The sequence below is a fragment of the Lynx canadensis genome, chromosome X (genome assembly GCF_007474595.2).
Source record: "Lynx canadensis isolate LIC74 chromosome X, mLynCan4.pri.v2, whole genome shotgun sequence".
Classification (NCBI taxonomy): Eukaryota; Metazoa; Chordata; class Mammalia; order Carnivora; family Felidae; genus Lynx; species Lynx canadensis.
In genome coordinates this window covers 5628398-5654078 of record NC_044321.2, presented here as the reverse complement: position 1 = coordinate 5654078, position 25681 = coordinate 5628398, and positions in this window count along the sequence as shown.

The window sequence follows — 25681 nt, the reverse complement described above, 5'->3', positions numbered from 1 at the left end:
CATCTGTCAGGGTAATCTCTGAGGAAAGAAGTACAACTTTTCTAAGATGCCTGGAGGACACTGTGCAATATTTTTAGGTCACATGGGAGAAGTTTTTGGTGAGTGCATTTGCTGAGAAATCGTCACTTATGCCATCCACTGAAAGGGCCAACTGGCTAGGGCCTTTTACCTAACAGACATACCCTAAAATCTTTTTCAATAGATGGGGCACTGGGTGGCCGAGATGGTCAAGTGTCTGACTTCAGCTCAGGTCATGATCTCGCGGTCCCTGAGTTTGAGCCCCCACATCAGTGCTCGGGATTCTCTCTTTCCCCCTGTCTCTCTGCCCCTCCCCGACTTGCACTCTTTCTCTCTCAAAATAAATAATCTTTAAAAAAAAATAAAATCTTTTTCAGTAGAGATTGATGGATTTTTTTAATTTTTTTTTTCAACGTTTATTTATTTTTGGGACAGAGAGAGACAGAGCATGAACAGGCGAGGGGCAGAGAGAGAGGGAGACACAGAATCGGAAACAGGCTCCAGGCTCTGAGCCATCAGCCCAGAGCCTGACGCGGGGCTCGAACTCGCGGACCGCGAGATCGTGACCTGGCTGAAGTTGGACGCTTAACCGACTGCGCCACCCAGGCGCCCCGATGGATTTTTTTAAACAACAGAATAGTTTCTTAAAAAATTAAACCTGAAATGACTCAGAGTAATGTTGAAAGATGCATGTCAAACTATCTTATTTGCTACTGCAAGTGGTTGAAATTGGAAGGGAGCTTGAGGTTATTAGTGTCTTCCATATAAATCTCCATCTGATTGGTTTCCATAATCATAGGATTAGTGGTCTTCATTCAGATTTCAAATTTTGTTTGTTTTAGTTACCAGATCTTTCCACCTTCACTTGTCTTAAATGCTTCACATTTGAAGGTTATGTCATCATATTATACCACTGGTTTCCCATCATATTTGCTATCATTCCACAACTTCTGGGTCATTCATGTTCATTTTTGGGTGACTTTAGCTCTTGGTGTTTTGTTATTTCTTAAACATAATTTCTGTCTTAACTCTTGGTCATTTAATAACCTGTGTATTATATATGTATTTACAAGTATATATCAATATATATTAGAATATAACATAATAGAATAACAATTTCTGTTTTAACTCTTGGTCATTTATAATATATATTATTTATGTATATAAAATTTATGTATCATATATATCACTTTTTCAGAATTTCATAAACTTACCTTTGTGTCTTCTGCTGTGTCTTGTCCACTCACTTCATTTCTTATTACCAATGGCTATGCACCCTCAAAATCAAAATTTCATAAATCCCACTGTTTATCACTGCCTTCCATCCTGCCAGCATATATACCTCTTAGTAACATACCCAATATTTCTTTGACCACACTGCCAATTCCAAACCATTAGTCCTACCACCTTTGACTGACCTTCAACTTCATGATGACTTTTCTGCCCTCCATAACCACCTTAAAGTCCCTATCAATCATTACCTTTGTGTATATCCTCCAATTCTTTCTACTTACTTGGCCAAATGACAGTGCTGATCACAGTAAAACTTCTGCCTAATCCACATCTACGTGCAGCTGAACGTGGATTGAGGAAGACTAATGTCTGGTCTCCTGAATCCATGACCTCGAGGAATTGCCCTTAACATGGTCAAGATATCATATTATGATTCTTTATGCCAGCTTATGGCTCTCCTTCCTCTTCAGCTATTTCCCACCTTCTGTCTCTTTCTTTCAGAACTCTGACAATTCTTTCTCCCGTCTTCACGGCCAGATGATGCTCTTGCTCCTGACTTCACTGACGAAAGGAGAGCAATCAGAAAATAAATCCCACAGAGGTCCCCGGCTACATCTGCACACACACCAGCATCTGTCTGCACTACGCCCAACCCCACAAAAACCTTCCCTTTTATTCCAGGCGAAATGATCCGTAAGATAATCAGTCACCTTTTGTGCAGTTCCTTCCTTCGATAGATGCTTACTGCCTCCACTGCGTTGCCCCAGCAGTTGTCTCCTCTCCCTCTCATTTCTGTGTTAATCTTTCTCTCTCCCTATTGGATAAGACCCGTAAGAAAACTTCCTCTTATTTCTCCCATCTAAAAACAAAATCTTCACAGCTGCCATCGTCTCATTTCCACTTTCAGTTTTTCGTCTCTGATATAGAGAGATGTTGTATTCAAATGCAATTTGTATGTGGATATCTTTTTCCTACAACCTTGCTAAATTCGTATCTTATTTTGACTACCTTTTAAATAGATTACTTAGAATTTTTCCACATATATTAATATGTCACTGGTGATTAGAAAAACCTTTAATTCTGTCTTTATTTTTTTTTTAATTTTTTTTTCTACGTTTTTTTATTTATTTTTGGGACAGAGAGAGACAGAGCATGAACTGGGGAGGGGCAGAGAGAGAGGGAGACACAGAATCGGAAACAGGCTCCAGGCTCTGAGCCATCAGCCCAGAGCCTGACGCGGGGCTCGAACTCACGGACCGCGAGATCGTGACCTGGCTGAAGTCGGACGCTTAACCGACTGCGCCACCCAGGCGCCCCTAATTCTGTCTTTAAAAATCTGTGTGATTTTCATTTTTCTTTACTTGCCTAAATGCATTGGCTAGGACTTAAAGCACAATGTTAAACACAAGTAGTAAGAGAAGATTTCCTTGTCTTGTCCCCAGTTGGGGGAAAAAGAAAATCTTCCACCATTAAGCGATGTCCATTATAAAGTTTAGGAAGCTCCTTATTATTCCTAATTTGCTGGGACTTTTTATCATAAATCAATGTTGAATTCTGTCAAATGATTTTTCTGCATCGATTGACATGATCATATAGCTGTTCTTTTTTAGTAGGTTAGTATGACTTTCAGATGTTAAACTAATCTTTTATACTTGGATTATTTCTTTCAAAACTCATAGAATTCACTGGTGCAGCCATTTAAGTGGGGAATTTTTAGTCAGAAGCCTTTTTACCAACAGTTCAATTTTAAAAATAGATATAGTGCTACTTTGGTTTTCTATTTCTTCTTAAATAATTCTGAAAACTTATGTCTTGCAAAGAATTTGTCCATTTTATTGACATAGTTGAATTTATGGCTATAAATTGTTTATATTTTAAAAAAAAATTTTAATGCCTATATATTTTTGAGACAAAGACAGAACGTGAGTAGGGGAGGAGCAGAGAAAGAGGGAGACACAGAATCTCAAGCAGGCTCCAGGCTCCATGCTGTCAGCACAGAGCCTGATGCAAGGCTCGAACTCATGAACTTTGAGATCATGACCTGAGCTGAGTCAGACGCTTAACTGCCTGAGCCACCCAGGAGCCCCAAATTACTTACATTTTTTAAAAGATTACCTTTTTAACACCTATAGGCTCTCTGATGATCCTCCCCCAACACACACACTTTACTTTTTGATATTGGCAATTGGTAAATTCTCTCTCTCTCCCCTGTTTTTCTTTCATGATTTTACTGGTTAGAAATGTATCAACTTTTTTTCAAAGAGCAAGCTTTTGGTTTTATTTCCTGTTTTGTATTTTATTGAATTCTGCCATTATCTATGTTCTTTCTTTCCCTTAATTTCAGTTTATTTTTGCTTCTTATTTTCCAATGAGGAAAGCTTTGAAATCAGAGATTGGCAGATTGTAGCCCATGGGCCCAAGATGGCCCAAAGTTTGTTTCTGTAGATAAAGTTTTATTGGCATCCAGTCATAGTCATTCTTCTCTTGTATTGTCTACAGTTGCTTTTGTGCTACAATAACAGAGTTGAGGAGTTGCAACAGTGACCATATGGCCCACAAAGTCTAAAATAATTGCTATCTGGCCTTTTTAAGAAAGTGTTTGCTAACCCTTGGATTAGACATTGATTAGTGACCTTTTATGTTTCCATATATCAGCATTTAAGGTCATAAATACCCTCTAAGCACTATTGTATGTACCTCCTAGAAATTTTTTTATATGTTGTGTTTTCCAGTGAGTTGCTTAATTTTTGCATATTAACTACGTTTAGGTTGATTTCTGAGTTAATTCCTCTGTGGACAAAGAACCTATTTCAGTGTTTCATTATTTCTAAATATTTCAATATTTAGATATTACAATATTTCATTATTTCCAAATCCCATGAGACTTGTTTTATGGCCCAGCAATTGATGTATCTTGATTGAGATTTTCTTCTAGTCTGCACGTTGTCTTTTCATTGTGTGCATTCACTTAGACCTCTGCCCTGTTCTGTTTCCTTCCTCTTCTACTTTTCTTTTTTTTTTTTTTTTTGTTTGTTTGTTTGTACCTCTTCCCTGTGAGAACTAATAATCAGCCGAGTATCTTGGGAAGATACAGGGCTCACTCTCTGTGATTTCCTTGCTTCTAGGGACGCTATTAATTTCCAGCTACTTTTCCAGTTTGGGGCTCTGGACTTTAACCCCTCAGGCCTTCTGTTGCCCAAGCTATGCACGTTTAGGGAGCATGCTCATTTAAGAAAATCATTAACTTGGCATCTTTTTGCTCCTTGTTGCTGTGATCTTTCACCAGGATCTCTCTGTGCCTTTGTAGTCGAGCTGTCTACCAGTGGTTTGGGCAGGTTATGTTCTGAATTTGACTTTTAAAGAAAAAAATTTTTTTTAACGTTTATTTATTTTTGAGACAGGGAGAGACAGAGCATGAACAGGGAAGGGTCAGAGAGAGGGAGACACAGAATATGAAGCAGGCTCCAGGCTCTGAGCTGTCAGCACAGAGCACGACATGGGGCTAGAACTCACGGACCGCAAGATCATGACCTGAGCCGAAGTCAGCCGCCTAATCGACTGAGCCACCCAGGCGCCCCCTGAATTTGACTTTAAATCCTAAGGCTGTCAAGCTCTCAAGATCTCCCATCTGATTTCCAGCTACCCTTCTACCCCTTTAACCAATAAGCATGTGGAGGTCCTCACACTGTTTTCTGTAGTCTTAGCCATGAGGGCAATACTCTGAGGCCAGGAAGCCTCAACATAGCAATGCTTACTCTTACAGCTGCTAGTGTTTGAGGTTAAACTCCCCTCCAGTTTCTGTCTCTTTGAGAAGCTTTCCAGTGTATTTTTAAAAATTTAACCAAATGCATGGGATCACCTCATTCTCTTGAGGTTACCAACAACCTATTCCTGCATGAATGATTTTTAAGTAAACTTTTTATTGAATGAAAACACATATACAGATAAGTGAACATATCATGATTATATATCTCAGTGAATTTTCCTGGAATTAACACATGTCTGTAACCACTACTCAAATAAAAAATAGAAGATTTTCAGCACTTCCAAAATGCTCCCACCTTGAGATCTTCCAGTGACTAACTCCTCCCCAAAGGTAAGCACTCTACTAACTTCAAATGCTATAGTTTTCCCTCCTTTTGAATTTTATATAAATGGGTTATTACAGTTGAAATCCTTTTATCTCTGGCTTCTTTTGCTCAAAGTTATACCTGTGGAATTCATCCATGGTGTTCTGTATAGATGCAATTAGTATATTTTCATTGCTCTATAGCGTTACATTGTGTGAATATAACAATTTACTTTTTCTTCTTTCTACTGTTGATGGGCAGTCATTGGGTTGCCCATCTACAGATGATTTGTTTCCAGTTTGGGACTGTTACAAAGATCAGTGCCTTTGATATGCCTCCTGGTGTTCATAGGTCATAGTTCTATTGCGCATGGAATTGATGGGTCATGGGTCATGGAATTGATGGGTCATGGGGCATGTATATGTTCAGCTTTGGTAGACATTGTTGAGAAGTTTTCCAAAGTGGTTGTGCTCTTCAGACTCTCACCAGCGATGGAAGGGATGTTCTGCATGATCAGTTTAAAGTTTCATTGGCTCCATGGTTTCATGTAGCTACTGCTCAGGGCTTTCTTAATGAAACAGCACACTTATTTCCATCTCCCAACGAAATCTCCATTTTAATAAGCATTCAAGTACAACCAACCATTTGGATTGACAACTGCTGCCTACCATCTGTTACTCTACTTTTGTTTCGGACAGAAGACATATTTATGGGTTCCCCGAGCATAAATCCACGGCTCTCAGAATCTCTCTAGATTACATACTATTCTGAATTTCCCTTATTATTTTGTTATGTTTTATTTAAAACTTACTATTTAAGCTTCCTATTTTAATCCTGGTAGACAATAAAAACATAAATTTGTATGCCTTCAAATAGTGTGTGGGCAAGGACACAAACTGTAATACCCAGGAGTTTTGATACTTGTTTTATGTATATTTCTTCATAAGGAGTTTTTTTCTTTTTACTCAACTGTCTTTGTCATCATAATTATAGCAGGGCTCTAAAATAATTTATAGCAACAAATAATTCTTTTTTTTTTTTAACGTTTATTTATTTTTGAGACAGAGAGAGACAGAGCACGAATGGGGTGGGTCAGAGAGAGGGAGACACAGAATCTGAAACAGGCTCCAGGCTCCGAGCTGTCAGCACAGAGCCCGACGCGGGGCTCGAACTCACGGACCGCGAGATCGTGACCTGAGCCGAAGTCGGCCACTTAACCGACTGAGCCACCCAGGCGCCCCAATAATTCTTTGTATTAGGTACAGATGTGTAATGACACCTTCCTCTTCTAGTGGACAGGATTCTAAGGTGGCCCCAAGGTTCCTGCCCCTTGGTACATGTCCACAGCTAGTATGATTTTCTCACCTTGAGGGTGGGCAGGATGTGTGAATAGGACGAGTGACTGGTCCTGTGACTAGGTCAAATGATGTTAAGTCAGAAAGGTGGTTATTCGTGTGGGCCTGACCTCCTCAAGTAAGCCCTTAAAAGGGACTGAGATTGTCCTGAGGTCAGAAATACTGGATCTGTGAGAGGAGGTATGGAGGAGACCACTTAGCGAAGACCTGTGGAGAGCCTTTGGGAGCTGAGAGTGACCACAAGCTGACAGCCAGCAAGAAAACCAGGACCTCAGTCACATACATACAAAAAAATGGGTTCTTCCCACTGCCAGCAGGCTTGTAAGAGGAGACCGAACTTGTAGATAGACACAGCAGCCTGTTGCCTTAATGTCAGCCGTGGGAATCCCTATGCTGAGTAAATAGCCACCCTTTACCTGAACTCCTGGTCCAGGGAACTTATGAGCTGGTAAATGGGTGTTATTTTAAGTCACTAAGTCTATGGTAACTTGTTAAACAGCAGTAGATGACCAACAGAGTTCTTCAAAGGAAATAGTGAGTCATATGGTGAAAAAGCAGTTTTATGCAAAAACAATGTAGGATTCTACTGACAGTCCCTCAAAATCACATGTTGTAACCAGAAGGTCACTGAAATGATCCATTTCCACCTGAGGGATACACTTTGCTCTCATTGACCTACAGTCAGTGCTGACTACCCAACAATGAAAGCTACCATTTGCGGTCATGCATGACAGAGACACATTGTGCTTTGCCTTGCAACTTTTGGTGCCAAAAACCTTTCCTAGCACACAAATTCAAACTTTCCTTATGAAAACGGGGGTGAATTCGATGCTTCAGACAGACCTCTGCTTATTCCATGGCTCCCCCCATCCTTTGGTGACACTTCCCAAGTCATCACCCAAGCTAATCAGTTTGGCTATAAGGGAGAAATGGCTGGCCCCATGGCATCTCTGGTAAGCCTGGTCCAAGAATGAGGGTTGAGAGCATTAATTGAATAACAGGGAAGGTTCTTTAGGGAACACTAGTAAGGTAAAATAGTACTTGTTTGTGTAAACTCCAGTAGATTTATTTTTGAATGCATCTAGCTATTTTTCTGTCAGCCTATATAATGCTTAAAGTCCATGATCATGCATATGCTAAAAAAAAAAAAGAAGGGAAAAACAAAAAAAGGAAAAAAGCAGAATGAAAGAGGTGGTTATGCCATACAGACATAAGGCAAAGTGCACATATATCACTCTGTTTTGAAGATGTGAATTTTTATACATTTTTGCTTAGTTCCTTTGAAACCCAACTCTGGAACTTTTTTCCTGCAGAAAACGTGAATGTAGAAAGAGATCAAAGAAAAAACACCAGTGGAAATAAGATCCATTTCAACCACCGGTAAAGGATTAAGAGCTTAATGGGGACTGAATTTGTCAGGCAGTATTTTTAAAATTGAAATAGTCAACTCCCCCCCCCCCCCCCGCAACACACACACACACACACACACACACACACCCCTTTTTCACAAAAAGCATAATTTTCAGCTTCCCCTGAAAATCTGGAAAATCTGATGATAGGGGCTGCAAAGCATGGTGGCAGTGATTTGCTGAGTGTGTCTTAGTCCTGGCCAGTCTCCTGTCTCCCCACCATTTCCATGGCTCTGTACTGTCTCGCTGACCCCATTGCCAGGTGCTGACTCCATTGCTGTTGCCTCTATCTTGGGTCGATGCTGTTTCTTTCCTCCCATACACTTTGTCTGCCCTGTTGCCATGTGACAATGTGGCTTCCCACTTAGGCATTTTTAGGGACAGGTAAGCCAGTCTTCAACTGTGGGTACAAAGGGCAAATTGAGGAAAACCACTCTGTCTGTGACTTCTTTGATTCTTCTCCCCGATCCCCATGATTTTTTCCTTCCTCCTGTGTCCTTAAAAATAGTCATAGTACAGGGGCGCCTGGGTGGCGCAGTCGGTTAAGCGTCCGACTTCAGCCAGGTCACGATCTCGCGGTCCGTGAGTTCGAGCCCCGCGTCAGGCTCTGGGCTGATGGCTCAGAGCCTGGAGCCTGTTTCCGATTCTGTGTCTCCCTCTCTCTCTGCCCCTCCCCCGTTCATGCTCTGTCTCTCTCTGTCCCAAAAATAAATAAACGTTGAAAAAAAAAAATTAAAAAAAAAATAGTCATAGTACAGAGTACTTTCTGTACATCCAGTTGACCCTCATTATTCATGGATTCTGTATTTGCAAATTCACCTACTTGCTAAAATTTGGTTTTAATACCCAAATCCGTACTTGCTGGTGTTCATGGTTATTCGTGGACATGTGCAGAGCAGTGATAAACTAGAGTTGCCTGGTGTGCATGTCCCCAGCTGAGGCTGAACAGGGCTACACTGTGCCTTCTCGTTTCAGCTCTCATACTGTAAACAAGTGTCCTTTCTTTTGTCTCTCTAGTGCATTTTTGTGCTTTTTGTTGGTGATTTTGCCATTTAAAATGGCTCCCACATGTAGTGCTGCAGTGCTGTCTGGTGTTCCTAAGCACAAGAAGAGTATGATGTGCCTCAGGGAGAAAATACACGCGTGAGAGAAGCTTCCTTCAGGCATGAGTTCTAGTGCTGTTGGCCTTGAGTTCAATATTAATGATTGCTTTTCCCTTAGGAGCAATGGCTAGTATTTGCTCATTGAGTGTTTGCTGCAACTTTATAGAATACAGCTATGACAGATAAGGAGAGTCACCTGCACTGAGGTTGTTGACAAGAAGCATCTCAGTCCATGGCAACGTCAGTCGCCATTCGCACAGACCAAACGTTGTGGTGTCATTCTTTTCTGTATCTCTCTCTTACACACTCTACATCTAATTGTGATGCAATTCTGTTGACTGTACCTTTACAATATATTATGCCCAGAATCCAACCACTTCTCACCATCCCCACAGCCCCCACCTGTTCCCTCACTTGGATTATTTCAAAAGCCTTATAACTGGGCCCCTTCCTTCTGCCCTGCCTCCTGTGTCTGTATGTAACACAGCTACCAATGACCTTCCACTTCAAAGGTCGATCATATGGTTCCTCTGCTCAAAACCTTTACTCAAAGTAAAATTGAAATCCTTATTGTTATTTAGGAGCACTTATGCAATCTGACTTCATCCTTGATTATTTGCTGCTTCTCTCTGTCTCTTTATGCCTCTGTCTCTGTCTTTCCATCTCTCTGCTCCAGCCACTGGAATCCTCACCATTCCTGAAACACATTGTGGGAAACAAACATACAAAGAACCTTTTCCCCAGCTGGACTTAGTGTCATATCTGTCTTAGAGACGTGTGTGCTGTTTGAGAAGAGAGAATGTGTCTTTTAATTCTCTGTTTCATGCTCATGGTCCATCTGAGTGCCTTCCACGATGTGTGGAGAAAACAGAATGAATACATAATTCCACTTATCACTCTTGAGTGGCATTTCCAGAAAGCAGGAAGACGTGCTTTGAAGGCAGCAGAATCGTCAGCTTCATTTCTGATGCTTGTAAGGAGGCTGCTGTATTTTAAGTGGGGGATGTGGCATTTCTTGTCCTTCCCTAAATTTCTCCCCTTTCATGGAGCCCCCATGACATGTTACACGCTAAGTGAGATGCTTGATGTCAGTTCCTTATTGAATCCCAATCCCTGTCTTATGGGTATGAACCATTCTTGTCTTCATTTCACATATGATGGAATGAGGCTTAGAGCCTGCCCACACTCGGGGAACCCTGGTGTGCCCTTTCCATTCTTTGAGCCATGGCCACACTCTGCTCCGATGAAAGGGTTTCCTTAGTCTTGGATTTATTTTGGCATGACCAAAGCACAGATTATAAAGTAGTAGGATAAAAAATATTATGGTATATATTATGACTTTGCTTGCCATATATGGCACAGAAATGCACTAGAGAGAGAACAGAAAGGACACTTGTTTACAGTATGAGAGCTGAAACGAGAAGGCACAGTGTAGCCCTGTTCAGCCTCAGCTGGGGATATGCACACCAGGCATGCACATTATGCCATATAATTAATGTATGCCCTCTCTAAGAAGCTTTATGCTGATAAATCCCATCACTTCAAGTTAATACAATACGATCACTGTTGTCATTTCTATAAACATTAGGCAACATCTCCATGGTTGAGGAATGGATTCCACATTATGCCTTTTTTTTCTTATAAGAAACTCACATTTCATATACAGCATGTTTTCCAGGAATGTAAACAAAATATATTCCTCTTTTTATTTCTGAGGTGAATAGATGTTTTAAGTTAATGAAAGAGCATCATTGAAAGCCTGAGAGCACAATGATTTTGTTGAGTTGATTCAACAGGAGAATGAAACGCCTTCGCAAAAGCATTCTTAAACTTTTTTCTCAAATTATTTTACCCTGGGGTGCCTGGGTGGCTCAGTTGGTTACGTGTCCAACTCTTGATTTCGGCTCAGGTCATAATGTTACCGTTTTCAGTTCAAGGCCTATGTCAGACTCTGTGCTGACAGTGCAGAGCCTACTTGGGATTCCCTCCCTCCCTCTGTGTCTGTCTCTCCCCTGCTCACTCTGTCTGTGTCTCTCCCAAATTAATTAAATAAATAAATAAAACCTAAAAAAATTATTTTGCCCATATTTTACATAAGTGTATTACATTCCTTTTAAGAAAAGAGCTTCATGCATGAAAGGGAATGTCCTCTAAGATTTCTTCTGCTCCTCGGGGCGCCTGGGTGGCGCAGTCGGTTAAACGCCCGACTTCAGCCAGGTCACGATCTCGCGGTCCGTGAGTTCGAGCCCCGCGTCGGGCTCTGGGCTGATGGCTCAGAGGCTGGAGCCTGTTTCCGATTCTGTGTCTCCCTCTCTCTCTGCCCCTCCCCCGTTCATGCTCTGTCTCTCTCTGTCCCAAAATAAATAAACGTTGAAAGAAAAAAAAAAAAAATTTAAAAAAAAAAAAAAAAAAAAAAGATTTCTTCTGCTCCTTGTTGCTCTAGTATCTCTATTATTTCATGGGATCATAACATTAGGACTTGTTTTGGACAAGAACGTTATGAATTTGCACTTCTTAATAATAAACAAACTAAATGTTTTTAGTGGAAGTTTGTCTTCAGAGATGTGCTGCAGTGGACCCTCAAACAAAACTATTTCCATAACTTTGTAGCATAGGGATAGGAAGCCATCCCAAAACTTAGTGGCTTAGCACAACAGCATTTGTTATTCTCATGATTCTGTACAAGGACTGGGCTCAGAGAGAGAGGTGGTTCTTCTATTTCATGTAATATTGGTTTGGGTCTTGACTGTGCTGTGCTATCCAAGATGGCTCTGTCACTTGGCTGCCACTCGGGGGGCTGTTGACCAGGAGCTCAGCTGGGGCAGTCTGCCAGAGTACCTTTAATCTTCCAGAAGGACTTTTCATGTGGCTTCGGCTTCTTCTAGCATGGTGGCTGGATTCCAAGAGGCCAAAAGCTCATGGCCTGGTTTTTAGGTTCATAACAAAATTGAGTGGAAAGTAAAGTTCCCGCAAAGCACTTACAGCCTGCCCTGCCACTGACAATTCCCACTAGAGTGTTACAATTGTTATAGTACATGAGGCTCCACTGACAAGTTATTACTACCCAAAGTCCATAGTTTACATTAGGGTCCACTCTTGTTATTGTGCACTCCATGGGCTTTGGAAAATAGCAACATTTGGGGGCCATCCTTTTGACCAAAGCTAGTTTGAAGACCAGGCAAACATTAAGACAAAGGAAATAACCTCCACCTGTTAATTTCTGGAAGAGATGCACATCGGGGAAGAGGAGAGATTTGGGGACTGTCTTTGGAGCCTAGCTCCCCTAGAGACTGACAATAAGCAGAACCTGTGTTCCAGAACTTGTTTGTCAGCATTTCTCAAATACAAGCTTACCCATGGATTACCCAAGGATCTTGCTAAAATCCAGATCTGTTTAGTAGGTACAGGAGAACCTGCTAAGAGAGACCTGAGATTCCCCATCTGTAACAAGTTCCGAGTGACACCAGGGCTGCTGGCCCATGACACACACTTTGAGAGGGGACGTTAACTGCAACATTTTTAGTCCTCCTGGTTGCTGCCGGACAAGCCTAATTCTCTCCTGGCTTAACAGCTTCGTTCTCCTGTTTTGTCAACCCTTGAAGCCTGTGAGTAATAGAGATGAGCAAGAGCATTAAATCCAAATTCAAGGTCATTCTGCCACAGAAAATTTTGCTGACCACCCAATTCGCCAATCATTGTCTTATTTCATCGTAACCCATTTCATCGTAACGCCATTCATTGTCTTATTTCATCGTAACCCATTTGGCACATAATTATAAAGGCCTTATGTTTTCATTTTATTCTTCCTTGTTTATGTCTCTTATAAGCTTTTGGTGTATAGGAACTGTGGTACACTTACTTGGATTATGGCCCCACATGAATCAGTCCAGCAACCTCAATAATAATCATACCTACCATAGTGGGGATGCTTAGTATGTCCCAGCCCTTACTAAGTTGTTTGTTGTTGTTTTTGTTTTTGCACAACAATCCTTTGTAGTAGACCATTATTATTTTCAAATCACAAGGAAGTTGAACTCCAGAGAAGCTAGCCCCTGGGGAATGAAAAGAGCTGCAGTTGAAAGCCAGGTATGTCTGACTCATTGACCAGTATCCTCAACCACCATGCTTTTTGGCTTCTGAACATTTCTGCAGCAAATTTGTTGACTCATCAATTGACTTTTGTTTTGTTTTGTTTTTTTGAGATTTTTTGGGGGGTAAATTTCAAGAGTAATTACATTCTTGTAGGGGATAATGACGTATACTTATAGACTAATACCTAGCCTCTAGGTATGCTTCATCCACCCATTGCTATCCCCCCAACCAGTGAGGGTGTTTTTACTTCAAAGGACCTCATAGTTTTATGACCAAGTAATGAAAACTGAAGGGAAGTAATGTGTCTTTCATTTCTCATATGCCCAAGTTTACATTATGAAAATAATACTAGCTACACTAGAGTAGTAACATCATAAAAAGGAATCCAAATCCATGCGTAATGCTTTTTGGTTTTCTCATGACAGTTGTTTCCTGATAATGCATATTTTATCTGCTACCTTCTTCACCAATTAGTGTCAGTTTCTTGGTGAAAATATTCTCTGATTAGCCTCTCACAAAAACCAAAGAATACCATAACAAGACAAGTAAACTCTGCGTGAAGATACATTTCATATAAAATAAATACTGTTGCCTGTAAAAAACAATTTTAGCAGGCTGTTTCTTGGAAAGAAAGGGAGAATTGTTTTCTAAATAAGGAAGAAAAATAGCTCCAATTTTCAACTCATTGTTTGATGGATTATGGCTTCTCTTGTTATCTATTCGGTCAATGTCTGCACACTCTCATGATTGTCTTTGCAATGAAGAAAGGAAGAATGGCCAGCATTAAAACTTAAAATGAAAATCTATTCCATTTAAATTTAGATGCTCTATCGAATTATTTTCCATGCATCCATTTACACTCTTAGGACAAAAACACTTATGCCCTAAAGAACAGTTCCTGAAAGACCACTATGACAGGCACTTATGAGTCATTGACTTTGATGTATTATAGAAGGTTTTTATATACAAATTATGACTAATGATATTTAAAGCCTGTTTATCGCTAGATTGCAGATTTTCCACTCGGTGACGCTGCCCACAGAGTTATTGAATGTTTTATCCCCACCTCCTGCTGCATTTTGGGTTTCTATGCCGTTGCTAAATGTCGTCCAAAGTCTTATTTTATTTTCAAGACCAGTTTTATAAGGCTTCAGTGAGCGCATGACAGAATCAATAGGAAGCTAATCATCAGTAATGAGAGAGATTTCCCGCCTTAGAGAATAAGGAGCTGGAGCATAAATAGATTGCTTTTAAGGACTTTTCCCAATAAACTGCATGTAACACTTTAGGCAGAAGAAGGGAGGGACGTACAGCTTGTCATGATGGGTGCGTTTGCTTCTTCCATGGAAGAATGGAAACAGTTCCCCACAAGGACTACAGGAATGGGGATATTTGGAAGCCACTTTGACTTCCATGAACGTCAGAGGCCTGAAGACTTTTCCACTTAAGTGGCCAGAGTTTTCCTTACAGGATGACAGAGTCATAGGGAGAGGCCCTGGGTTGAAGCAATAACTCCTTGAGTTGCGTTAGCTTTGACCCAGAAGGGCAATCTTCAGAAAATTTCCTCATTCTCTGCTGTCTTGTTTGGACCAGACCGTTACTGGATTATTTTTAGAACCACTCTGTAATTTGACATTTTCCGCCTCCCTAAAGTGAGTGTGTGTCCTTTTCTGTTAAAGTCTGAAGTGTTTAGGCAGGCTGCTATCTAATTTTCTTTCTTATCTGTACCTCAGAGTAACTCATGGTTATTTCACAAAAGGATGGAAAAATCGTCCAGAGAATAGTATCATCTGCACCCGGACACACCTTGTCTGGGCTTGTGTTTGTGAGAAGAAGTGGGATGGATACCTCACTATAATCAAACATCCTGGGGAAGAAGACATTTGAACTTGTTTGCTATGACTACTCAGAATCTTCAGCATAGCTTAGTAAGCCCAGCTCAGAATTTTTTAGCATCAAATCATGATGGTTCTTCTTTGCCCTTTTAAACCTTCCTGTCTGGCGGGGTAAAAGAAGTGTGGCTTATTTGTGACAGGACTGTAACCATCAGTGCATATTTGCTTGGTCTCATTTGAGGGGAGGCTGATGGTGTGCGTTAGCTCTGGTGTGCACAAGCTCTCTAATTATAAAAATGCTGAATCCTCGGAAGAATGTAGCTACTGACCACATAGGGAAGTCAAAAGAGAACAGGCATGCTGTGTGAGAATAGACAAGTTCATGCTTTTGGTCTTTCTGGTGTGTGTACGATGGGCCTCTGTCCTTATCAGCAAGTGGAGTGTTAGAGCAGGGCTTGGAAAACTTCTTCTCTAAAGGGACAGAAACAGGGGTCCCTGGGTGGCTCATTGGGTTAAGCGTCCAACATTGGCTCAGGTCATGATCCCCCATTCATGGGTTCGAGCCCCACGTCCGGCTGTGTGCTGACAGCTTGGAGCCTGGAGCCTGCTTTGGATTCTCTGTCTCCCTCTCTCTCTGCCCCTCCCCCACTTGCTCTCTGTCTCCCTCTCTCTCTCTCAAAAATAAACATTAAAAATTTTTTTAATTTAAAAAATAAAGGGACAGAGACTGAATATTTTAGATTTTATGGACCATTATGGTCTCTGTCCACCATTTCTATTAAAATAATAATGACTTTTTTTGCTCTAGAAAGATATATTTTTATTATGAAAACAATAAAGCAATGAAGAAAAGCACAGTTTTAAAAAAAAATCACTCTAAAGCCCACCACCCAGAAATCATTCTGGTCAGCATTTTATGATTACAGACATCTCTCTTCAGAAACATTCAGATTGAGAAATCCAAAAATTATCACTAAATGATAGATACCTAGGGAAGAGTACATTTAAAACCTTACACATGTTGTTTTTAATAAGAAGGATTATATTGTTGGGGCACCTGGGTGGCTCAGTCAGTTTAGGGCCCAACTTAGCTCAGGTCATGATCTCACAGTTTGTGGCTTCAAGCCCTGCATTGGGCTCTGTGCTGACAGCTCAGAGCCTGGAGCCTGCTTTCGATTAAAATAAACATTAACATTAAATTACATTTAAAAGAAGAGAAGGATTATATTGTTTTACTTAAATTTAACCAAAAGCAGTAAATGGAAATAAAAGTGAAGAAATTGTTAAATGTTAGATGAATATTTTTTCAAAAATTGTCATTTCCAACAAGAGTTGTACCCAATTCACAAATTATGATGAAGTAACGTAAAACATAAAAAATTGTTTTTCTAAAAAAATGCAGTTTTTTAACTATGCACTTCAACTTTAGCTATTTTCTCTCCTTGTTTTTTTTTAAGATTTTTTTAATGTTTATTTATTTTTGAGACAGAGCATGAGCAGGGGAGGGGCAGAGAGAGAGGGAGACACAGAATCCAAAGCAGGCTCCAGGCTCCAAGCTGTCAACACAGAGCCCGACACAGGGCTTGAACCCATAAACTGCGAGATTACGGCCTGAGCCGAAGTCGGACACTTAACCAACTGAGCCACCCAGGTGCCCCTCTCCTTGTTTGTTTTTTTTTAAGCTTATTTATTTATTTTGAGAGAGAGAGAGAGAGAGAGAGAGAGAGAGAGAGAGAGAAAGCAGGGGAGAGGCAAAGAGAGAGGCTGAGAGAGAATCCCAAGCAGGCTCTGCACTGTCAGTACAGAGCTCTATGTGGAGTTGGAGCTCACAAACCATGAGATCATGACCTGAGTCAAAACCAAGAGTCAGACACTTGAAGAACGGAGTTACCCAGGTGCCCCATTCTCTCTCTGTTAAACAGGTTATTTATTACAATACAACTTCCTCTTTGTACCTTTCCTAATGACCCTTGACCTTTTGTTTGTTGTATTATTTTAACATTTTTTGTATGTAACCTTAATTTCATTCCTCTATCTAAAATTATTTCTTAACCTTGGTGTTTTTGTTTTTTTTAACCATCTTTTCTCCATTCCTGAGTTATTTATTTTGACATATCTTTTATTGCCTGGGATTTTGTCTTCAAGGAATGTTGTGAAGACAAGTGTTGGGTGCTATATTCTTTCCGCTGTTTTTATTCTGCAGAATGCCTGTCTATTGCTTACATAGTTGAAGGGCAACTTGGCTGGGCATAAAATTTGGGGAGGACACTTTCTTACCCTCAACATTTTGTAGTCTTTGCCCTCTGATCTTCAGGCACTTAGTGTTGGCATCCAGAGGTCTAAGATCAAATTGACTTTGTCCCCTTTCACATGGCTCCACTTTTCTTCTGCCTACGTTCCCACACGATTCTTTGTGTTTAAAATCGATGAACTTTGCCATATCTTCATGCTGATAATTTGGCAGCGAATTTCTTGGGAGATAGTGTCCTTTTTATCAACAGGTTCAAGTGTTTGTTCCAGAATAAAATGTCTTTTATTATAGCTCTGAATTGGTTTTCGGTGCGTTTTCTTTCTTCTCTCCTCTTCCGCAGGAATATTAGGTATACTACACTGGACCCCTTTTGTGTTCTGTCCATCCAGCCATCTTCATAATTATTTTTATATCACTCTTGTCTTCCATTTTGCTGTATTTCATTGATTCAACTTCAGAGGTTGTGCCTCTGAATTTACTGTCTGTTATAGTCACTGTAACTGATGTTTTCACTTGCTTTGTGTGTTTTTTCCATTTCTTTCCTGAGCTTCACTAGCTCGGCATTTTTAATCTCCTTTTGTTGTCTCACAATTAAAAAAAAAATAATCTCATATCCATTCTCTGTAATTTATTTGAGACTCTGGAGTGCTGTGTGTTCTTCTCTTTTGTTTTTTGACAAATTTTCTGGTCATAAATGTACTTCTCTTTTCTGGAATCTCACACACATGCACACGTACACAGAAGACCCGTGTACAGATATTGACAGTTGAGGCCAATCGCTCTTTGTTGGAGGGGAAGTATCTTGGACATAATAGGACATTTAGCAGCACTCCTGGCCTCAACCCCCTAACTGGATGCTGATAGCGCCCCCCTCCCATTTGTGACAGCCCAAGACCGTTTCCAGTCATTGCCATAGGTGTCCCCTGGACTGAGAACCATTGCTTGAAGGAACATTTCTTTCTCTCAGGGTGACCTCCTCACACTTGGATCTGAGGCCTCTCCTCAGAGACCTTGGGGATGGGCTTTGCAGGATTCTGGCAGTTAATAGGAGGGAACACATACTCTCTTAGAGGTCCAATGTCACATTCTCTGCCTCTGTCCACACTTCACAATATTTGTCAACTTTGCTCTGTCATTTGTGGTTTCTAGTAGCTGCATTGCTGAATATTTCAAGTTATTGATTAGTTAGATTGTGTTGTTTTGGGGTAGGATTCCCAGGTGGGGAATAGATGGAAATGGTCTTGCTGGACCTTTTAAACCTAGAATGTTCTTTATTCTTTCAAAACACAACCTTCAACTGCTTCCCTTGGTTTCTCTTGTTTGGAGGCACAGGACAGGACATTGGGTTTCAAATTATGATTTTTGCCACTCCACAGTTTGAGGGGCACATGAGGAGAGTAAATGGATTTCAAAATGCTTCTGATAAATTGTATTTTAAAACATTCATTATCCATCTCAATAATGGAGTCATCCATTTTTATTTCAACAATTAAAAGACGCAGTAGTATAAGGGCGCCTGAGTGGCTCAGTTGGTTACCCGTCCAGTGTTGGCTCAGGTCACGATCTCACAGTTTCTGAGTTCGAGCCCCACGTCAGGCTCTGTGCTGACCGCTCGGAGCCTGGAGCCTGCTTCAGATTCTGTCTCCCTCTCTCTCTGCCCCTTCCCTGCTCGTACCTTGTCTCTCTCTCTTTCTCTCTCTCTCTCTCTCTCTCTGCCCCTCCCCTGCTTGCTCTCTCTCTCTCTCAAAAATAAATATTAAAAAATTTATTTTAAAAATGCAGGTATGGAATCAAAACATATAATTGGCCTATTGTGATAAAGTACAGTGTATTTTTTAAAAAGTGTATAAACCTCTTCTCTCCACGCTAATAACCCCACTAGTGCAAGGTACAAGGCTTGATCACGGTGTGAGTTGCTGGCAGACGTGACTTTAAGTGATAGAGTATGATATTCCATAGATAGAATGGTTGTTCTTTCATATTACTATGTACTGAAAGCAATATTTAATAAACACCTATATGATTTTAGATTCTGCAAGGAATAGCTTTTATTCTCAAGGGTCTTGGCAGGCCTTCATCCTGCAGATACATTGTGAAAGATTACAATTTCCAATTCTGTGGAACTAAAGATGAACTTTAAATGTGGAAAATGTATTCCCTTACTTTGCCTTTATCTCTGCTGCATTTTAGCCCTTAATGTCACAATCACGTTGGCTATTATTTTTGACTATGCAAACTCTTCATCCTTTTTGCATAAAAACTCTAAGTTGGGTATTCTATGGGTACCCGTGACTTCGCGTGATTGATTATTTGTGTTGTTGCATTGATCATGAGTTCCTTTGTTTTGACGCTTGTGGGCAAATACAGTGGATATCACCACTGCACAGGTGGGCTGGAGAGCAGGAATTCAGAATAGTTTGATGTTGCGCGTTGGCTTGAATCACTTTCTGTATGTGTGGTTAGAGTAGTAAATAGATTCAGGGCGACCAATTCATAAATGAAGAGCTCATTATTTTGCATTTTCGTACATCCGAGATGTGCAGTTGGGCACGGAATAACTCCAAAGGTAAATTCAGCTTGGTGTTTCTTACTTCTATTCTTTCACAGTTAAATCACCACTCGGTGAGCTTCATATCCATCATGCCACAGAACTAGGATGAAAGTATAAATAAATGTGAGTGCGGTTTTTGTGTCAGTAATGTTTCTTAACATGCTAAAATAAAAATATTAAGCAGCCCGCTTTTAAAGAATTTCATAATTCTGATTTTGTAGGCAACACAGATTAAATTTGGGCGTCAAATAATAATACAAATCCAAATTTGTGGTTTATATCTGGATACTTTTTATCATTTCTAATGTCTTCCTAATGACATCTTTTTTAAAGTTTATTTATTGATTATTAATTTTTCTGTAACACTATTTATTTTTGAGAGAGCGAGAGCACAGGTTGGGGAGGGGCAGAGTGAGGGAGACAGAAATAGCTCAAATTCCACGTTGGCCATAATGCCTTCCTTCGTCAGTCTTAGGTGTAGACACATTTTTGTTTGTTATCAAACTATACATTTTCTATCTCTATGCAGCTGATAAACTCTTAGAGAAGACACAAGCATAGATAAGTGTAAGAGGATTTGTGAATGTTTTCACATATTTTAATATAGTGTCTGGTGTATAGTAATTGAATAAACGTGAAGTGAATGAGTGAAAGTATAAATAAAGAACTGTCAAGTGGCATTTTATCAACCACAAGCATGCTTAGCTGCTAATTTTTTTCCAGTCCCTTTTTAGAGGCACTGAATATTTAAAAGGGCTGAGTCTACCAATAGGCACATGAAATGTCCTGGTTTAAAAAATATTACCTAAGTACTGTGTTCAGTCAGAGAGGAACAAATTGGTTGACCTCAGTTAAGAGAAGCCAGGTGATGGGTGCCTGGGTAGCTGAGTCGGTTAAGCTTCCAACTGTTGATTTCAGCTCACGTCATGATCTCAAGGCTCTTGAGTTCGAGCCACGTATCAGGCTCTGTGCTGATAGTGCAGAACCTGCTTGGGATTCTTTCTCTGCCCTTCCCGTGTGCACTCTCTCTCTCTCTCTCTTTCCCTCTCCACACACCCCCAAATAAATAAATAAATAAATACACAAATAAATAAATAAATACTTAAAAAAACAATAATGAAGGACAGCCAGATGAAACAAATGAGTGATCTAGAAGTTGCATTAAAACAGGTAGTGAATTTGGACAGCCATTCAATAACCCTTGGAGTCAGTAAATATTTTTAAATTTCCCCCTATTTGAAAGGTAATTAAAGTCTAAAAATATATCATTTCTAGACCCAGGGAATCATTCTTAATCTTCTTGATTCTTATATATTTTAGTCAAATTAACTTTAAAGTGACATGCCTGTGTGCTTCCTTCCATCTTTGCATAAGCCTATAAAATACACCATTTTTAATGTACCAGTAGAGTTCAAAGCCTGTTGCTCAGAGTATGAATTTTGTTTGTGTTTCTGGTATGTTTGCATAAGAATGTGCATGAGTGAGTGTGCGCACAAGAAAGTGCATGAGTGAGTGTGTGCATAAAAATGTTCATCAGTGAGTGTGCACACAAGAAAGTGCATGAGTGAGTGTGTGCATGCAAATGTGCATGAGTGAGTGTGTGCATAAAAATGTTCATCAGAGAATGTGCACACAAGAAAGTGCATTAGTGTGTGCATACAAATGTGCATGAGTGAGTGTGTGCATAAGAATGTGCATGAGTGAGTGTGCGCACGAGAAAGTGCATGAGTGCGTGTGTGCATAAAAATGTGCATCAGTGAGTGTGCACACAAGAAAGTGCATGAGTGCGTGTGTGCATAAAAATGTGCATCAGTGAGTGTGCACACAAGAAAGTGCATGAGTGCGTGTGTGCATAAAAATGTGCATGAGTGAGTGTGTGCATAAGAATGTGCATGAGTGAGTGTGTGCATGAGAATGTGCATGAGTGAGTGTGTGCATAAAAATGTTCATCAGAGAATGTGCACACAAGAAAGTGCATTAGTGTGTGCATACAAATGTGCATGAGTGAGTGTGTGCATAAGAATGTGCATGAGTGAGTGTGCGCACAAGAAAGTGCATGAGTGCGTGTGTGCATAAAAATGTGCATCAGTGAGTGTGCGCACAAGAAAGTGCATGAGTGCGTGTGTGCATAAGAATGTGCATGAGTGAGTGTGCGCACAAGAAAGTGCATGAGTGCGTGTGTGCATAAAAATGTGCATCAGTGAGTGTGTGCATAAGAATGTGCATGAGTGAGTGTGTGCATGAGAATGTGCATGAGTGAGTGTGTGCATAAAAATGTTCATCAGAGAATGTGCACACAAGAAAGTGCATTAGTGTGTGCATACAAATGTGCATGAGTGAGTGTGTGCATGAGAATGTGCATGAGTGAGTGTGCGCACAAGAAAGTGCATGAGTGCGTGTGTGCATAAAAATGTGCATCAGTGAGTGTGCACACAAGAAAGTGCATGAGTGCGTGTGTGCATAAGAATGTGCATGAGTGAGTGTGCGCACAAGAAAGTGCATGAGTGCGTGTGTGCATAAAAATGTGCATCAGTGAGTGTGTGCATAAGAATGTGCATGAGTGAGTGTGTGCATGAGAATGTGCATGAGTGAGTGTGCGCACAAGAAAGTGCATGAGTGCGTGTGTGCATAAAAATGTGCATCAGTGAGTGTGTGCATAAGAATGTGCATGAGTGAGTGTGTGCATGAGAATGTGCATGAGTGAGTGTGCGCACAAGAAAGTGCATGAGTGCGTGTGTGCATAAAAATGTGCATCAGTGAGTGTGCACACAAGAAAGTGCATGAGTGCGTGTGTGCATAAAAATGTGCATCAGTGAGTGTGCACACAAGAAAGTGCATGAGTGCGTGTGTGCATAAAAATGTGCATCAGTGAGTGTGCACACAAGAAAGTGCATGAGTGCGTGTGTGCATAAAAATGTGCATCAGTGAGTGTGCACACAAGAAAGTGCATGAGTGCGTGTGTGCATAAAAATGTGCATGAGTGAGTGTGTGCATACAAATGTGCATGAGTGAGTGTGTGCATAAAAATGTTCAGAGAATGTGCACACAAGAAAGTGCATTAGTGTGTGCATACAAATGTGCATGAGTGAGTGTGTGCATAAGAATGTGCATGAGTGAGTGTGCGCACAAGAAAGTGCATGAGTGCGTGTGTGCATAAAAATGTGCATCAGTGAGTGTGCGCACAAGAAAGTGCATGAGTGCGTGTGTGCATAAAAATGTGCATGAGTGAGTGTGTGCATGAGAATGTGCATGAGTGAGTGTGTGCATGAGAATGTGCATGAGTGAGTGTGCACATAGGAACCTAAGACAATGTTTCAGTGTCTAGTGCATTCAGCCACAGCTACTTGTGATCTAGGTAGTGGAGCCGCAGCTAAAGAAACTCCTAGTCCGGCAAGGGCGATTCATGGGGAGCAGCCTCTTATAGCCAACCCCCATAGAGATGGACTGGGGAGCACATGTGTCTTTGGGTGGAGAAGCTCACAGGCTTTCAGCACTTGTCAAACAGAAGTCAGGAGACCAGAAGGTGGAGAGAGAGAGACAGAGGGCAGCCTGCAGGTAGTGAAAGCAGCATGCTACTGCTGACTCTTGTCCAGTGCATATTTGCTTGAGTGTTGGTTCATCTAATGACAGGGGGGACCATCTAATGACAGTAGTGGAAACGGGCAGTATTTCACGGTTGAATGAGAATTCTGTGGCAGAGCTCACTCAGTTGGCCACCGCCTCAGCATTGAAGGTGTATTCTCTGCCTCTCATTGTTTTTGTTTGTTTTAATGCCCTGAACTCCTACTTATGAAATATTCCTAAACTTTCTGTCTGTGTGCCCTCAGCACTTTTCCATAAATTGACTGGTATATTATAACCAACTTTTTACCAGTTCAGTTATTTTGCTAAATTCTGAGCTTTTTGTGGGGGCTCTGCTATATCTTAATTGTGCATTTCTAGTGCTTTCTATAATACCTGGCATCCCAAAGACCTCAAATTCTTTGATATGTCCTATTGAGAAGTGAGGTGTTTATCTTTGACCAATAAAATATAGCAGAAGTGGCCCTGTGTCACTCTCCATACCCAAGCCTTAAGAGACCGACAGCCTCTATTTTCTGTCACCTGAAATACTTCTTTTTGGAAGCCACCTGCCATGTTCTGAAGGAAGCCCAAGTAGCTCCGTGGAAAGGCCCCCATAGAGATGAACTGAGGCTCCCAGCTACGTTCCCAGACAACAACCAGCCCCAGCTTATCTGCCAGTGACTGAATTCTCCCACCTCTGATTGAACTTCCCCACCTGGTACTTCTGGGAAGGGACAGGTGTCATAACCCCCTAACCCCACTCAAATAAGTGAGTGTGCTTGTTTTAAGCCACTTGATGTTTAGGGATGGTCATTACACAGCAATAACAGACTATAACACTGCTCAATAAATAATCTCTTGGGTGAGTGACTAGGGGAATTGGCATTGTTGAAAGTCTGGAATTAGGACAGCAAGATGATTTTGGACGATCTGAAGTGTCTAAGCAAACACTTAGACAGTGGAGAGACAATATTGAAATGCTGTTACCAAAAGGAAAAGACAGGCATTGGGGAGGCATTGGTAAAGTGTAAAACAAGGAAAAGGCTGACAAGAGCCAGATGTCCTGATACCACAGTTAACAGGCTGACAGTTCTGTGATGGCTATAAAAGGAGCTTTAACAAACTCATGTGAAGTTCCTACTGTTTACTCTTCAACACAGGTCTGATCTGCACAGGCCCGCTTATATGCACATTCTTCCACTAAAGACAGGACAGTACTGTAAATGTATTTTCTCTTCCTTAGGGTTTTCTTCATCACATTTTCTTTCCTCTAGATTACTTTATTGTGAGAATACAGTATATAATACTTTAACATACAAAATATGTGTTGATTCACTGTTTATGTTGTTGGTAAGGCTTCTCGTTAAAAGTAGGCTATTACTAGTTAAGTTTTAGGGGAGTCAAAAGTTCTGTGTGGATTTTCCACTGCTCAGGGTGTTGGCACCCCTAACCCTCCATGCTATTTAAGGGTCAGTGTATATTCTGCGAACAGAGAGCAGCACTCGACACCTAGTAGGTATGCGATAAATATTTGTCAAATGAATAAACAAATTGCAACTGACTGCAAGCCAAACTGAGAAATTATGTACTCATCTAGATTATTTGCATTTGTTTGGTACGTGTGTTTTAAGAAGTGAAGTTACTGAGAGTAAGCAAACCCTGGGCGTCCTCAGGATCTAATCCAAGATGTTTCCCATTCACTGATAAGGAACTCTACACTTTCCTATTGGGAATGCTCTGTGCCACAAATCTGTGAGAAAGTGGTTCGAAATTATATCTTAACTGCTCAGAGACTGCAAAACTTCTCCGGAAATAGAATAGAAACACTTCTGGTTGACTTCCTTCATATTTTGCTTCCCTTTATAGTCATGGTACAAAAAGCATCACAAAGGTAAAGAGCAGGTGTGGCAAATGCATAATTGAGCAGGATAATCAGATGGTGAGTGATCAAGAACAATAATAGAAGTGCAAACAGCAATAATCGCATTTTGTTTTGGTTCTGTAATAGGCATTGTATTTTCATCATCTAATGGCAGGAACAGCTGTTGGAGCTTGGATGGAGAAAACTAATTGGAGACCGTGGAACGAATCCATCTCTGTTTATAATACTTTAGTGTGTAGGTTTGGATTCAGTGGTGCCAGCATCCAGACTGTTCCTTAGCAAACAATAGTAATTTTGGGGTCTGACTCGGGAAACTGG